At 35.6% G+C, this 17,338-nt stretch overlaps 1 long non-coding RNA gene across 2 annotated transcripts in view; it reads left to right on the plus strand.

Annotated features, from left to right (window-relative positions):
• The window catches only part of LOC124974147 (uncharacterized), a 38,641-nt gene continuing 21,303 nt past the window's right edge, over positions 1-17,338 (plus strand). For both annotated transcript variants that reach the window (XR_007106751.1, XR_007106750.1), the window contains exons 1-2: positions 1-155; positions 14,595-14,709. This is a non-coding gene — a long non-coding RNA (uncharacterized LOC124974147). The remainder of the gene's footprint in view (positions 156-14,594; positions 14,710-17,338) is intronic.

Genomic DNA, 17,338 nt, shown 5'->3' on the forward strand with positions numbered 1-17,338 from the left:
CTGCTTCAGCGCTGGCGGAGACGTATTGCATGGACCAGTGCTGCCGTGGTAGTCCGACCGCCGCCCTGCCCTCTGGGAAGACCACCCTCGGGAAAGGCAGCCGCCCTCCAGTAAGGCTGCTGTCCCCGTGTAACGCCGCCCTCTGCTGCACTCAGGTAAGTCCGCCTGGGTAACGCAACTGCCCTAGGGGAAGGCCGCCTCTCGCCGACCCGGAGTCAGGACGCTGCCCTCCGGGAAGGCCGCCTCCCTCAGGTCAGGCCGCCCTGGAGGAAGGCCTCCACCCTCCATAGGGTCTCAGGTTGTTGTGTCGTGGGGCGGAGGAAGCGCTATCTGGGACCGACCCCAGGGATCTGGGCCTGGAGGTCGGGAATCCGGGACAGGGAGGCCTCGGAGGCTGGGCACAGACCGCTGGGAGGCCAGGGACTCTGTGTGCTCAACCCATCCTGTGGCAGCGACCGCCATCGGTGATGCACCTTTCTTGGTAAGGTCGCTGCCCTCGGGTCAGGCCACCCTTGGATCAGGGTAAGGCCAGGCAGGGCGGGGTGGGGCAAGGAGTAGCAGGGCAGAGCAGAGTGGGTTGGGGAGTCAGGGCGTGGCAAGAAGGGTGGAGCGACTTGGGGCATTTCCGAAGGCTGCTCAGGGTGGGTCAACTGTGTGCACAGTTGTGTGGCAGAACACTTACTTAACATGTGAGAAAACCTGACTTTGTTCGCCCGCACACACACAGACACACACTACAATAAATCTTCCTAATTCAGATGACATTATTCTAAGAAAAAAATTTCAAATCCTTTTTAGAAGATAGAAGTAGAATGGTGATATGTTTAATGTCAGCCATTTTATGGCATGATATTTAAAACCACTCTAGAAATATCCTTTGAACTCAAATCATTATAGTATTTAAGAGGCAAGACAGCCATTGCTTTTTGTAATTCCGATATATTTATAAAAACAATCTTTTGAAAGTTATTTTCTTTTCTAATTTTCAAACTTTGAAAATGTATCCATTTGTCTTCCTAAAGTTGTACATTCATCAGAAAGTTTTTCTTTTATTTCTTGCCATCAAGAGCCATGACTAGGTTTTATCATAATACCAGTGTCCCTATGGCTTTCAGATCAAAGTCATGTACACCTCTCATATTTGTTGAATTTATTAACAAAGAACATGCCATTTTTATTATATTTGAAAGATCATCAAACTTGAATTAGTAGAAGCAGGGGTTTGACATAGCTGAACACAGTGCAATTTAGTTTGATCATTTTGGGAGGTTGGCATAATGACTTCTGCCCTGTTATGTGATCAAATGTCTGGCCTGCACCATTTTTTGTCAGTGAGAATTGAACCAAGTGACCATTGTAGCATGTGCTAGGCAAGCACTGAGCTACATACATCCCCAGCTGTTGAAATGTTTTATTTTGAGACAGGGTTTTGCCTAATTGCCCGGGTGGGTCCCAAATATGTCATCCCCCTTCCTTAGCCTGCCAAGTGCTGGGATAACAGACATGTCAAAATGCCTGGCTTGTCCTGGAGGATTTGATGTCAGTATCATATACTTCTAATGTGTCCTTTCCTAAGCTAGACCATGTCAATTTTCCCTTGTTAACAGTCAGTAGAGGCTTTTTTGTTGTTTTGATGTATGCTTAAGATGAACATGCTTTATGATGAGGCACTACTGTTCACCCTGAGGGGATATTTTTATTTTGATAGTGTCCACTCTTTCAGGTCTAACACATTTTGCTAGAAGAAGTGATTATTCATTTTGTACTTGATTATGTAAATAAGACATAGTTCTTTTTTTTTCTTTTGTAGTGCTGGAGGTTGAACCCAGGGCCTCCCGCTTGCTAGACAAGTGCTCTTCTGTTGAGCTTCATGCCCAGCATCTAGATCTTTTAGTTATCGTAAATTTTATGACCAGATTGAGTGATAATAAAATCACTTAGAAGTTCAACTCAGTTTGGAACCATTCAAGAGTTTGGGCCTCCAATGATGGTTTGTGATTTCTAAAAGAAAAAGTAATTTTCCAAAACATAGCAGCATCTAAGATCATCCATGGACTATGTTTCCCCAGTTTCTTCACTTCCTGCAGAGCATCATGGAGGTAATGGACTCTGGTGTCCTTCTAACCTCTTCTTCTCACAAGGCATCATCCACTGTGGTTGCCAATCCTGTTTATCTTTTTCTTGTCTTTGACTATTAGTCAAATGAACAATTTGAATCTATTACTGCTAAAGAGTATGAATAGAAATAAAAATAGGACAAGGATTCTTTGGGATAAGTGATCTAGTCACAGTGAAAGTCCCTCTGTTGAGGAAGTTCAGTCTTGAATTGAAATAGTCTCTAAAATGTTATTTTAGTGCAAAGTGGTCAAGTTTTTAGAAGCCGGATCTAGTATCTAGTGACTGCATAAAAATATAAGTTGACCTACGTGTGTTCTTATTTCAACATAAAACCTGTAAAAGTGGTGCTGTCTTGAATCATATATTAGATGAAATGGTTTAATTTTCTGTTAAAATACTTTTTGAATTCTTAATAAAATACAGAACTAGTTAGAAAGTTAGAATGTCAGTTATCAGCAATTGTAATTGCCTAAACAACCAAGTGTTTGAAAACATATAACTATGTCTTAAGGATTGATTTTTGAGTAGTTTTTATCTTTATGCAGAAATTGCAAAGAAAGTGCAGAGATTTCCCAGGTAGCCTCATCCTTGTTTTTTTCTTGATATGATTTATGTGCTCTGTCTCAGATGGGTTAACATCCTAGGAAAAGTGTCATGAAAAACAAACACTAGTGTGCTGTCACTAAGTGCAGTTGCATTTCCTTTGAATTCTCAGTTCTGCCTCTTCCTGTTCCAGGACCCCATCCAGGATCCCAAATGACATTCAGTTCCTGTCCCTATAGACTTCTCTTTGTGGGTGAACAGTTTCTCAGAACTTCCTTGTTCCGATGACCTTAACAAGGTTTAGAAGGGTCTTTCAGATACTTTTTCATTGTTCTCTATTGGGGTTTACTTTTTATCTTCATATTTATCCTGGGGCTGCGGGTCTGGGGGAGGCAGGTCACAGAGGTGGACAGCATCTCTGTGTTCTCAGGCCTTGAAAGGGGAATATCCTGCTAGTACTGACTGTGCTCACCTGGCTGAGGCAGGACCTTTCAGGTTTCTCATTGGGAAGTGTCTGTCTCTGTGTGTCTACATTGTCTGTGATCTTCTGAAGGAAGTCACCCTGCATGGCCTGCACATAAGGAATAGGGAGTTAGCTCTACCTCCTTGATAGCTGAGTGTGTGCCCCAGTTATCTGAAATTCTTCTGCACAAGTGGTTTCCAGTCAACCCATTTATTTATCTATTCAGTTACTTATTTGTATCACTGTGAACATTGGATAGTTACCTTACACTGTTATTTTATTATCCAATTCTGTAGTTCCTCATTCCTCAATTCATTATTGGTTTAACCTTTGGAATCTTTCCACTAGGATCTTTTTTCAATTATCTCCTGTTGTCCTTTAGCATATTTTCTTGCTTTGTCCCAAGTTCTTTCTGACACTTAAATGTTACCCTGGCTTTATACTTACTCTCTTGGTTCTAGTATCTGCCACTTCTTCAAAGAGCCCTGACTCCTTAGATTAGAGAATGATATCAAAATCTTATTTCTGGATAGGTATGGTGGCACACACATGTAATCCCAGTGTCTTGGGAGGCTGAGGCAGAAGGCTTACAAGTTCAAAGTGAGGCCCTAAGCAACTTAGACCCTATCTCTAAATAAAGTAGCAAAAAGGGCTGGGGTGTGGCTTAGTGGTTAAGCCCCTGGGTTCAATCCATGATACCAAAATAAATGAATAAATTAATTAATTCATAATGCACAAATTTCTATTTAAAACTTTCATCTGGCAATTAATTGTGCCCATTTCATTTTTTAGAATGATGTTTTATACATATGTATTTTAGCTATTTATTTATTTTTAGCTGCAGATGGACATGATTCCCTTATTTTCATTTATTTAATTTCAAGTGGTGAGGATCAAACTCAGTGCGTCACAGGATCCAGGTGAGTTCTCTGCCACTGAGCTACAACCCCAGCTCCTGCCCATTGCATCTGTTTTTTTTTTTTTTTTTCTGTTTCGTCTCCTGGTTTTATTAACTAGCACGAGGCCACCAAGATGAGGGAGGTAGTCTCATTCCTCGGATACTTTAGTTTAAAAGGTGTGATTGCCTTAACCTAGCTTAAGCACCAACTACATATTTAAATTTATTCCTTCCCAAAGATATCTGTTCTTGGGGTACCTGAAGTATAACATCAACAGGATTACAATTAGCTATAGATTTTGAGTTCAGGACCTGCTTTTCCTTCCAAGCCACGTTCAATCACTGTCAATACACGTAAGGTAAAACCAGTTTGCTTTTACAAGAGCATTTCCCTTTCATAAGCAGTCACAGCAGTGTCAATATCCTGGTTTAGTATTAGTTATGTAAAACAATGCCACTTAAGGAAACTAGGTGAAGAGTATACAAAATGTATTATTTTACCAACTTCCTGGGAGACTGTAATTATTTTAAAATAGTGTTTTACTTTATTTTGTGGTGATGGCGTTTGACCCCAGAGCCTCGCTCACACTGTCAGTGCTCCACCACTGAGCAACATCCCCAGCCCTTTTTACTTTGAGACTTGTCATTAAGCCGCCCAGGGGGGTTTCCCAAACATGTGACCCTCCTGCCTTAACGTCCCAGAGTAGCTCATATTAGAGGTGTGTACCACCACACCTGGCTCAAAATGTCTTAAAAATCTAAACGAAAATGTTACTCATAGAAAAGAACAACAGGAGGAAAACACAGAAGTGAAAAAGAAAATAGGAATGGACTTAGAAGAGAGTTTGGGAGTCACCTGACCAATGGAGGACATCGTGTCACCCTGTGAAAAGGATGAAGGGTTTGATAGAACAGCTGCCCTGTGGCCTTTAAGATTAAGGTAATATCCATAATCTAGCATCTAAAGCTAACTTATAGCATCTCTGTGGCCCTGAACATCAATGAAATATCAATGCTATTACATGTTAAACTAACATAATAGCTGTCCCATGGCCTTTAATATTGAAGTAATCTCCACACTATAGCATCTTATACATATATATTTGCTGTCCTGTGGACTTTCATATAAATATGATATCTGTTATGTGGCATCTAAAACTAATATAATAGCTGCCTATGGCACTTCACACTGATATAATATTCATAGTATAGCAGCTAATGCTAATTTAATATTTGTCCAGTGGACTTTAGTACTAATATAATCTCCATAGTAGAGCATTTATACTTGATAAAATAGCTGCCCCATGGCCTTTCAGAGTTATATAATATCTATAATATATAATCTAAAACTAATTAGTAGCATCTTAAACTATTCTAACAGCTGGTCTGTGGACTTTGATAATAATGTACTGTCCATGCTAGAGCATCTAAAATCAATATAGTACCTGACTTTTGGTTTAGTGATAATATAATATCCATAGTGTAGCATCTAAAACTAATAAAATAACTTCCATGTGGCCTATGATAAGCATATGATATCCATACCATAGCGTCTAAAACTAGTATAATAACTTCTCTGAGGCCTTTTACTTTAATATAATATCAATACTGTGTTCCCAGAAACTAATATAGTAGTTGTCCTGTGGCCTATAATGGTACTATAGTATCCATAGTACAGCATCAAAAACTGCTGTTATAGCTGTTATGTGGCCTTTCATACTAATATAGTATCATATTGTGGACTGTAAAACTAGTAAAATAGCTTCTGTGTGACCTTCAATACTAATTGAGATTCACTATGGTACTGAAATTTTATAATGGGTGCCCTGTGATCTTTAATACTAATGATATCCATTCTGTAAAATCTAAAGCTAATAGAATAGGTATTATATTCTTTGGTCTTTAATACTAAAGATGTGCATCCTGTGCCATTTAAAACTAATGTAGTAATTGTCCTGTGGCTTTAAAAGTATTATAATACTCATTCCATAGTATCAGAGATTAATATAAGAGCTGTGTTGTGGCATTTATATGAATTAAATATCCATACTATGACATCCAACACTAATATAATAGCTGCTTTGCTATCTTTTACAGTAGTATTATATATGTAATGTACCATTTCAGTCTAAGGTCCTGTGGACCTTAAAACTAATGTACTATACAAACTGTCTCATCTCATCTAATCTAATAGATGCCCCTGTGTCCTCTACTACTAAGTAATGTTCATCAATAGCACTGACCTCCAATATATTTGCCTCTAATACTAATATGATGTCCATACTGAAGTGTCTAATATGAATACTACCCTGCAACCCTTAATACTTATGAGATATCCATTATATAGCCTCTATAACTAAACTGATGTAATAGCTGACCAGTGACCCTTGATATTACTGTTATAGCCAGACTATAGAATCTCATACTAATATATAAACTGCCTATGACCTTTAAATGGGATATGTATCCTACAGCTTCTCAAGTTAGTATAATAGATGCCATGTGTTCTTTAATATTAACTTAATATCCATATGATAGCATGTTTACCTAATATAATAGGTGCCATGTGGACTTAAACATTAATATAATATCTATAATATGATATCTTAATACCATCTATATCCTGTGCCCTTAGTACTCATATTATATCCATGCTAGTTTTAGGATCTAAAACTAGTATAAGGGTTGACTTGTGACCTTTAATGTTAATATGATAAACGTATTGCATTCTTTAAAATTAATACAATACCTGTCCTGTGGCCTCTGATATTTATGTAATATCCATAATATAGCATCTAAAATTAATATAATAGCTGTTCTGTGATTATTAATATTCATACAATATCCATGTTATAAAGTCCAAAACAAATGTAATAACTGATCTGTATCCTTTTGTAGAAAAATAATATCCATACTCTAACATCTCAAGCAAATAGAATAGCTGCCCTGTGGCTATTAATAGTAATGTAGTATCTGTATTACATTACAGTGGATACCTTGGGCCTTTGATATTAATGTACTATCCATGCTATAGAATCAAAACCTAACATAAAATGTGATATGTAGTCTTTATTTAATGTAATATCTCTACTTAAACAATTTAAACTAATGTAATATATGTCCTGTAACCTTATATACTAATATTATATCCATATTATTGCATCCGAGGCTAACATAGTAGCTGACATTTTAACTTTAATATTAATATAACATGTTTACTATACAGTGTAAAATAACATAATAGCTGTCCTGTGGCTTTCATTATTAATTTAAATCCATACCTTGGCATCTAAAACTAATAGCTTCCCTGTGACCTTTAATGCTAATGTAATATTCATATTATAGTATGCAAAACTAATGTAATAGCTTCTTTGTGCCTTTTAATATTAATATAATCTTCATATAATAGCTTCTGAAACTAATATAATTGCTTCTAGACTCCAACATTAGTCAAATATTCATTCTCTGGCCTCTAAAGCTAATATAGCAACTGCCCTGTGGCCCTTATTCTTGATATGATATCCATATTACATCATGGAAAACTGATAGCTGGTCTGTGGCCTTTAACATTAATACATGCATATTGTCACATCTAACACTAATAAAATAGCTATGTTGTGACCTTCAATACAATTATAATGCCCTTACTATAACATCTAAAATAAACCTAACAACTGCCCTGAATCTTTTAATTTGGATATAATATATATACTATAGCATCTTACATTAATATTTGTCCTGTGGTCTTTAATAGTAATATGATAGCCAGACAGTGGTACCTCAAACTGATGAAATAGCTGACTTTGACCTTAAACATCAATGTAATACCCATACTTTGCTATCTAAAATTAATATAATAGCTGCCATGTGTCTTTTTATACTAATATTGTATGCAGAGAATAAGATTGAAAATTAATATAATGGCTGACTTCTGGTCTTTGTGTTAAAGTAATATTGATGCAATAACATAGCTTATATAGTTGTTGAACTTTGGCCTTTAGTATTAATATAACATGTATACTACAGCATCTTATACTAATATATTGGCTGTCCTTAGGTCTTTAATATTAATATAAAATCCATGTATAGCCATTTGATCTAATATCTGCTCTGTGGCCTTAAATAATATGTAATATACTTCTTTAACTAATATGATAACTGTCATATGGACTTCAGTATTAATGTAACATTCATACTATAGCATCATGGCTGCACTGTGATATTTAATATTAAAATAACTAAAATAACCATCTATAATAAAGAATGGTTTTCCTTTGTTCATTTTTGGGTTTTGTTACCAGAAATTGAACCCCTGAAGCATATTTTTTGCTCTTTTTTTTTTATTCTTTTTTTTTTTGTGACAGGGTCTTGTGAAGTTACTTAGGACTTAGCTAAGTTGCTGAGGTTGACTTTGAACTTGTGATCCTCCTGCCTTAGCCTCCTGAGCCACTGGGGTTTCAAACCTGTGCCACTGCATCCAGCTCTGCTGTATGCTTTTAAAACTAATATAGCCACAGTGTGACCTTCAATACTAGTATAGTATACAAACTGTACCATCTAATAGTGATACGATAGCTGCCCTATAGTCTTTAGTAGTAATATTATATTCATACCATAGTATCTACAATCAATATAATAGGTACCCATGGCCTTATACTAGCATGATATCAGTAGTGTATCATTGAATATTAGTATAATAGCTGCCCTGTGGACATAAATACTAATATAATATCCACATTATAGCATGTTAAACAAACACAATAATTGAATGTAGGACTTTAATACTAATGAAATATGTGTACTATAGCACCTTAAAATACTGTAAGAGATGTCCTGTGGCATTTAATATTAGTATGTATACATATTGTGACTTGTGACCTTAAAAACTGAAGAAATAGCTGCCTTGTGGCCTTTTAATACTACATAATATCCATATAGTAGCATCTAAAACTCTTAAAATAGCTGTCCTGTGGCCTTTATGACTAATGCAATATCCATAAGGTAGCCTATAATATAATAACTATCCTGTGGCATTTAATAATATTATATTCACAATGTGAACTCTAAAACTAATATTATAGTTGTTCTGTGGCCTTTAATATTAATAACATATCAAAACTTGCCCCCTGAACATGAAATAGTAGCTGCCCTGTGATTTTTAAATACTATACTATATAGTACATACATTCTGTAGCAATTAGATTTAATATAATAGCTTGCCTATGACCATATTAATATAATAGCCAATCAAAAATAATGTAATTGCTCCCTTGTGACCTGTAATACTTACATGATATGCAAACTATGGCATCTACAACTAATAAAATAGCAGTCTACTGGCTCTTAATACTTACGTAATGTATATACTCTTAAGTACTATAGTAAATGCATTGTTGTCTTTAATACTAATATATTGTCCATTGTATAAACTCTTAAAACTAATACTATAGCTGCCCTGTGAACTTTATTATTAATAAACTATCCATATTGTAGCATATAAGAGAGACATAAGAGCTAACCTGTGGCTATTAATATTGAGGTAATATCCACACCATAGCATGTAAAGCTAATAACTGCCCTGTGGTTTTACTATTATTAAGATATCCATAGTATAGCTTGTAAAATTAATATGCTAGATTCACTGTTGCCTTTAATGTTAATATAGTATACATGACTTAGCATCCAAAACTAATATATAATAGCTACCTGGCAGCCTTTCACACTAAAATGCTAATCCATGTTTTATGTGTACTGAGCTTAATTATTAATGTCATATCCATATTATAAGATAAGAAACTAATATAATATATGACCTGTGGCTTTTAATGCTAATAAGATATCCATAGTAACCACCTAATGCTAATATAACAGCTGCCATATACCCTTTAATGTAACATAATAAAATATCCATAGTGTAGCAAGTAAAATTAATATAACTTATTCTGGTTATAATACTATTTTGGTATCACAATGTAGCGTGTAAAATTAATATCATTGCTTCCCTGTGGCCTTTTATGTTATTATGCTATCCATACTATAACATCCAAATCTAATGTAAAGGCTGCCTTGTGCATTTGTAGAAATGATAATCCATTTTACACGCCTGTGGCCTTATTGGGAACATGAAGTCCATATTATAGTATCAAAACTTGATAAAATTGCTGCCTGGTGGCCTTGCATATTAACATGTTTTCCATTTTGTAGCATGTAAAAATGATAAAATAGATGACCTGTGGACTTCAGTACTCATTTGAAATCCACCTTGTAGCATTGGAAACTGATAAGAAAACTGCCTTGTGACCCTCAGTACTGACATGGTATCCATATTATAGCTTTAAAAACTGATAATAGGGCATGCCCTGTGGTCTTTAGTATTCATGTTATATCCATAGCACAGCATCACATAATAATATCATGTATAAATTGTGGCCTTTAATTCTAATATGATAAAGTTAAAAATATCATTTATCACTAATATGATTGCTCCCTGTATCTTTTAATAATAATATAATGTCCACATATATCATTAACACTGATAAAATAACTGCACTGTGGCATTAATACTAATGTATTATCTGTATTTTAAACCTATATGATATTTCAGTTCTTCTGTGGGTTTTAATATTAATAAATTCTCCATATCATAATGTAAAAGTGATATAACGTGATGTGGCAAATCCTTATGGCGCCCATCACTGCTGGCCATCAGATTCCACTGCTGGCAGTTTTGTTTATGGGGTTGCTTGGCAACGGCTTTTCCACTGTTGACAGTAACTGCTCAGTTAGGGCACTTGGCAGTGATTCCTTCTGTTCTGGAGGATTAAGTCAGAGACTGAGGAAGTCCCCAGGAGAAAGGGATATACAAGGCTTCCTGATGAAGTCAGCCCATAAGAAATTGTCTGCCTTATGCTTGGAGGGCAAGATTCACAGATTCCATGAGGCTGTGAAGATTGGCAATTTAGCTGCAGTAAAACATTTTTTTATCTGAGAGAGGTGATGTTGATGAACCTGATAAAAGACACAGGTATGGGGGTGTCTGTGAGGACAGGGGCTGAAGGACAAGGGGCCAATTGGGGGAAGAAGGACTGATGGGGCTGCATCACTCAGGCTCTGTTCGTGGGGCAGAGCAGAAGGGAGAACAGCTCTCCTTTCACCAGAAGACGACTTTCAGACCCCCATGGAGGTCTCTGTACTGGGGACCTGCAAACCTTGGAGGTCTAGCACCCAGGCCCTCTTAATGAGCAACAAAACAAAAGCAAAATTTCAATTGGTTTCCTTGTAGACTGTTCAACAGTTAAGTACACGTAGCAGTTTAATGTTAATGTACATACTTTCAAAAGTACGTTATATACATTGGAGAAAAGTACATAATGAGAAAAATATTGCTCATAATCTGGCAACATGAGGGCTAAAAAAGATTTCTTCAGATATAATCCACTATGTGTTGTCTACTGAGAGAACTTATAAGAACTCTTTGAATGGAGAATATGGCTCCACTGTTTTTTCTTCTTTTGTTTATAACATTGCTGTGAAAGTTACAAAAGAAGAAGAAAAAACTTGCTTCTCACAGAATTGACTCACAAGTTAATCAAATTCTGAAGGATAACTTGTCCTCTTCACCAGCCAACCGTCTTCAGAGCAAGACTTGTGGAAGAGCCCTGAGTTTTCTGCAAAGACTTCATTGTTACTTTTCAAGAGAGCAGACAATAAAGTTCACTTGCAGATTGCCCACTTTCCAAAGCACCAAACATGATGCTTTTCCAATTTTGTCACCACTTTGACAGACTACACTTAAAAATAATCTGCCAAAAGCTTTGTGCACAGCATTGCTGGTTCCTCTATTCCAATAGAGTTTCCTGTAGTTGTACCTTACTGTTGTCTGTTTATGTAAGCAGGGAGAACAGAGCATTGCTACATAGCATCCAGGAAGTGCAGACTTTCAGTCACCAGGGCCAAGGGAGCAGTATACATAAGGTTCCAGTCTGCACAGGCTGCCTGCTGCTACCCTAATGTCTCTTGCCCTGCCTTGTTCCCAAGGGACTAAGGATATCCATATGGGCCTGGGCCCTGATGGTGGTTTTGTGGAAGGGAATACTCCTTGTCCCCAAATGTGAGATCTTTCTATGGTTATCAATATTGCAAAAATTTAAAAAATAATAAAATATCAAAGTTATAACATTTTGGAGTCCCACATGCATGCAGTATTTTAAGGTCATGATAACACTATGAAAATGTTTGTAATGAACAAAGACTTGCCAATGTGGGTATCAAAAAACATTATAAACTTTCACTAATTACTTTTTTGCCAACAGCCAAAAGATTAGTGCCTAGAACAGGATAAAATACAAAGTATGCAAATATATGGGAAAATATTTAGTATACTAGAATTGGTGGGTAGGGATGTATACATTTTTAAACGTTGCACAGAACTTACCAACAGTCATCTAGTTGAGGAGTGTTATGCAGCTTAACCTTAAGCAGCAGAGTCTAAGTACAACTCCTCTTGCATCCTCAAAACTTTATAGCTGAGAAATGTATTTCATTTAATGTTAGAATTAAATTTCTTCTCTTACTAAGGGCACAAATGTTTTTTCCAATATCCATAAATCACTTGAGCATCTGCAAAAGTGTATTTTGTCTGGTTTAAGTCAGTTTGACTTTAGCAAGCTAAAGGGCATGTGTCTAATCACCAGCACCAAAATGAAAGAAATAAAAGTTTTTAAAGAGGTAGAAATAAAGGAAGTCTTCTTTTCACTTCATTCTTTCTAAGGACAGTCCTTGCCAACACAAAATGTATAAAGAGGAATTTGTGTTTTCTACATAGAAATGTATTCTACATAGTAATGTAAAAGAAAACTTTTCATCTGTTTATAGGTATTACACATACACTTTTATATGTAGGGTTTGTTACATAAATGTAATTGTAGGTTAATCTACTTTAGTGGCATACTGACAAAAAAGAAGAAAGCAAGTGTTAAAGATTATTACTACTGCCAAAGTATTGCTTTACTTCCTAAGTTTTGCTTAAAAAACTGAACTTAAGCATACTTACCTGTTCTTTTATTCTATTCATTTATACCCATACACTGAATACCTGGTATATCATTACATAATGTCTCTTAAAACTCTTCCCTATAAGCTTTATGTTTACTACATCAGAAATTTAAAACTGAAGAGATAGGACTTGATATCAAGTAAACCCTTTCCTCACACAGAAGCACATCTGGAGGTAGGAAACTGTAAACTGCCTGTTTTAAAAGTTAGGGCAGTATTAAATATTGAACATTGGAAATACCTGATTTTCATGTATCCTGTAAGTCTAAATATTGAATAAAGTTAACCATGCTAGTTCATTTGGGTCCTACATTTCCTGTCACTCTAAGTTACTTGGAAAAAAATAAAATCAAGGATTATTTTATTTTAAATTTGGTCTTTTATTGTTGTTTTATCATTCATCTCTTTTTACCTATAATAATCTTAAGAACTAATATTAAATTAAATGCCACCCATATGACTAGAGCCACTATAGACCTCTTGTTTGCATTACATTTCACTCAAAGTAAGGCACTGTGGATTATGTGATGGTTTTTTATTTCATGTATGAATAAAAAAATTGAATGTTCCCAATTATACTTGTAATGCGGCCTAAATTTTAGTGGCATCTCAAAGTCAGTGATGTTAAAATGATAGAAAAAAGAGCATCTAAGATTGACTGAAATACATAGTCCTTATAAGATATCTGTAAATTCACTATAATAGTACTATTTTATTAATTGAAATACTCTTTTGATTTGTAGTAATAGTAATGATTACAGTAGCCAAGAAGGCAACAATTATTGAACTGTCGCTTGTTCTAGAAACTGTTCACATTTTTGCATAGATTCCCATTTAAGCATCACTGTAGTATCCTGGGAGATAACTACTAACTTTAATCCTTATTTTATTGGTGATAAAATTGAGGGATAGGAGGGCTAACTAGTGAGTCACAGAGGTTAAAGTAGAATTCCAGCCATTGTTGAACTAGATTCAAGGGCCATGCTCTTTACAGGTAAGTGGGATGCTCTGGGCTTAGAATGTGGTTGGTTCAGTGGTAAAGCTCTTACCTAGGAGACTCCAGGTACCTAAGGTCCATCCCCAGCACCACAAAAACAGAATAAACAAAAATAAAACATCAGAGGGACCAGGCACAGTTGCTCATGCCTATAATTCTCGTGATTTGGGAGACAGAGGCAGAAGTATTACAAGTTCAGTGCCAGCCTGGGCAATTTAGTGAGACTCTGCCTGAAAATTAAAAGTAATAATAATAAAAAGTTCTAAGGATATGGATTTTGGGTCGAGTGCCCCTGGGTTTGAACCCTAGAAGTACCAAAAAAAGAAGAGTAAAAGAAAAAGTCAATAGAATAGGCTGATAATTCATTAATTCAGTATGTAATAACAGCTGGTAAATATTGTACTTTCCTCAGAAGATAGTAGAGGACTTGCCTGTTATTTAATGTTTATAATTTCATTAATAATTGTAGATTTTTGAGAAGGTATTTTATAAGGTCTTAACAAAGCCTCTTACTTTCATAGGACTGCTCTACATTATGCCTGTGCCTTTGGCCAAGCAGAAATGGTGGATTTTCTAATAAAGAAGAATTGTAAGATCGACCTCAGTGATCTTGATCGCAACATACCATTCATGAAGGTAGAGGTAGCCATGGGTTTCTGTAGGAAAAAATTTGACTGAAATGTTTAGGAGAAAAATTGATTAATTCAATTTAAATGTGACTAATTAGTAAAACATATGAAATGTTTTTCTTTGATTCTCAAAATTTATAGTTTATTTCTTGGTATAAAACCAACAGACACTACAGTACATCGAAGAGCGGTGTGCAAATATCCTGTTAGAACATGGTGCCAATCCACATGCTCACAACATCAGGAATGAAACAACTCTCCACCTGGCTGTTGCTTTGAAGTCACCATCTTTATTGGAAAAACTGATTTCACTAAATGTGAATTTGGAAGCCGAAACCAAGGTTACACCAGACACCATTATTTGCAAAATACTTAAACTATGTTTATTTTGACTGTGACATTGGTCAACAAATGTGGATTTTTATGCAGGCTTTTTTTTTTTTTAATTAGAATGCAAACAGTTGTTGAAAGGTCTCTTCATCTTTTTCATTTTTTTAAACTCATGAATATATTTAGTTTACCTCTAAAAGTTGCCCATATTTAAAATTAAGGAGACTCATTCAGAAATATGAAATTTAAGCTTCTCTTAGGAATCAATGTGCCCCTCTGAGCCCCATTACTGTGTGGTGAGGGTGTGCAGTGTGCCTCCTGCATAGCATGGAGGAGTGTTCTGTTTGCTGCTGTCAAAATGTAGCATTCACTTAGATGACCTACTTTTCCTCAATAAATAAGTGTACAATTCCTGTTTTAGAGTATATTCTTATACAGATTTTATGGTTCTCTTGATAGTTTCTATTAATTTACAAGAATCTGGCCTATACAATAAATTATAAATCTCTTTGAAATAGATTAAAGTTTAGAATTTAGAAATTGGCATTTACTTTATTTTAAATTATTATAATAGTTTTATAGTTATACATGGGACTTGGTTTCATCCTGACAAACTGATGTGGATGGAAATTAATTTCAGTTCTTACCCCCTTGACCTCCCTCTTTGCCTCTCATGCTCCCTCATTCTTCTTCCTCTCCTCTGCTGAACATCATTTTGCTCATCCGTGAGTTTGCATTTGATTGGTCACTCATGTTATCTTTCCCTCCCTCCTTGCTTTATTTTACTCTAACTTCCATTTTTAAGAGAAAATGTTTGACCTTTGAGTTTCTGAGTTTGGCTAAATTTTACATGGCGGATATTCTCTATTTCCACCCATTTACCAACAAATTAAATAATTTTATTTGTTTTATATGTGGAATATATATATCATTTATGTATCTATAGTATATATTAATTTACATATTGTCATGTATATAATACATATTATGTAACAAATATGCAATACAATATATATTTTATATCATATACATATACATGTACATTTATGTGTACATATACATCTACATGTGTGTATGTATATAACATACCTGGATATACCTGGGTCAATCACATAATATAGCTATTATGAATTTGTTACTGTAAATATTGTTGTGGCAGTGTTGCCATAGTGTGATAATTTTAGATCTTTCAGGAGAATAGGAAGGTGTGAAATAGTTGCATTATATTGTGGTCATATGCCTATTTTTGGTTCTTAGCTATTGTGACAGTAGAATGTATTTTCACATATCATTCATTCATAGACTATCTTTTCCTGTATTTGTGGTTGTACGTGATGTGGAGTTAGATTGGTTGTGCTTTCATATATGAACATAGGAAAATTAGGTCTGATTCACTCTGCGGTCATTCCCACCCCTTATTCTCCCTCCTTGCCCTCACTGTACACAGTCCAATCCAGTGAACCTCCTCTCTTCCATCACTCTGCCTATCATGAGTCAGCATCCAATATTAGAAAGAACATGTAGCCTTAGGATTTTGGGATTGACTTATTTCACTTAGCAAGATAGTCTCCAGTTCTATCCATTTACTAGGCAAATGCCATAATTTGTTTCTTCCTTTTGACTGAATAATAGTCCATTGTATATGTGCCACATTTTCTTTATCCATGCATCTGTTGAAAGGCATCTAGGTTAGTTTCATAGCTTAGGTATTAAGAATTGAACTACTGTAAAATTGATGTGGCCATATCACTGTAGTAGGCCAAATTTAAGTCTTCTGGATATATGCTGAGAGTGGGATAATTTTGTCAAATGGTGGATCCATTCCTAGTTTTCTGAGGAATTGCCATACTGCTAATGTGCTACAACAATTTTCAGGCCCACCAGTAATGTATGAGTGTAACATTTCCCCCATGTCATTACCAACATCTATTGTTACTGTAGGCTTTATAATTGCCATTCTGACTGCAGCGAGAGGAAATCTCAGTGCAGTATTAATTGCATTTCTCTAATTGCTAGTGATATTGGATATTTTTTCATATATTTAAAAACTGATCACATTTCTTTTGTGATGTGTCTTTTTAGTTATGAGGCCCATTTACTGATTGGGTTATTTGGGGTTGTTTGGTGTTATGTGTTTTGAATTCTTTGTATATCCTGGAGATTAATGCTCTATCTGAGAGTAGGAGTCAAAGATTTCCTCCCATTCTGTGGGCTGTCTCTTCATGTTCTTGATTGTTTCCTTTGTTGTAAAGGGCTTTTCAGTTTGATACCATCCCATTTATTAATTCATGATTTTATTTCCTTCA

Source organism: Sciurus carolinensis, unplaced genomic scaffold (genome assembly GCF_902686445.1).
Source record: "Sciurus carolinensis unplaced genomic scaffold, mSciCar1.2, whole genome shotgun sequence".
In the NCBI taxonomy this organism is placed as follows: domain Eukaryota; kingdom Metazoa; phylum Chordata; class Mammalia; order Rodentia; family Sciuridae; genus Sciurus; species Sciurus carolinensis.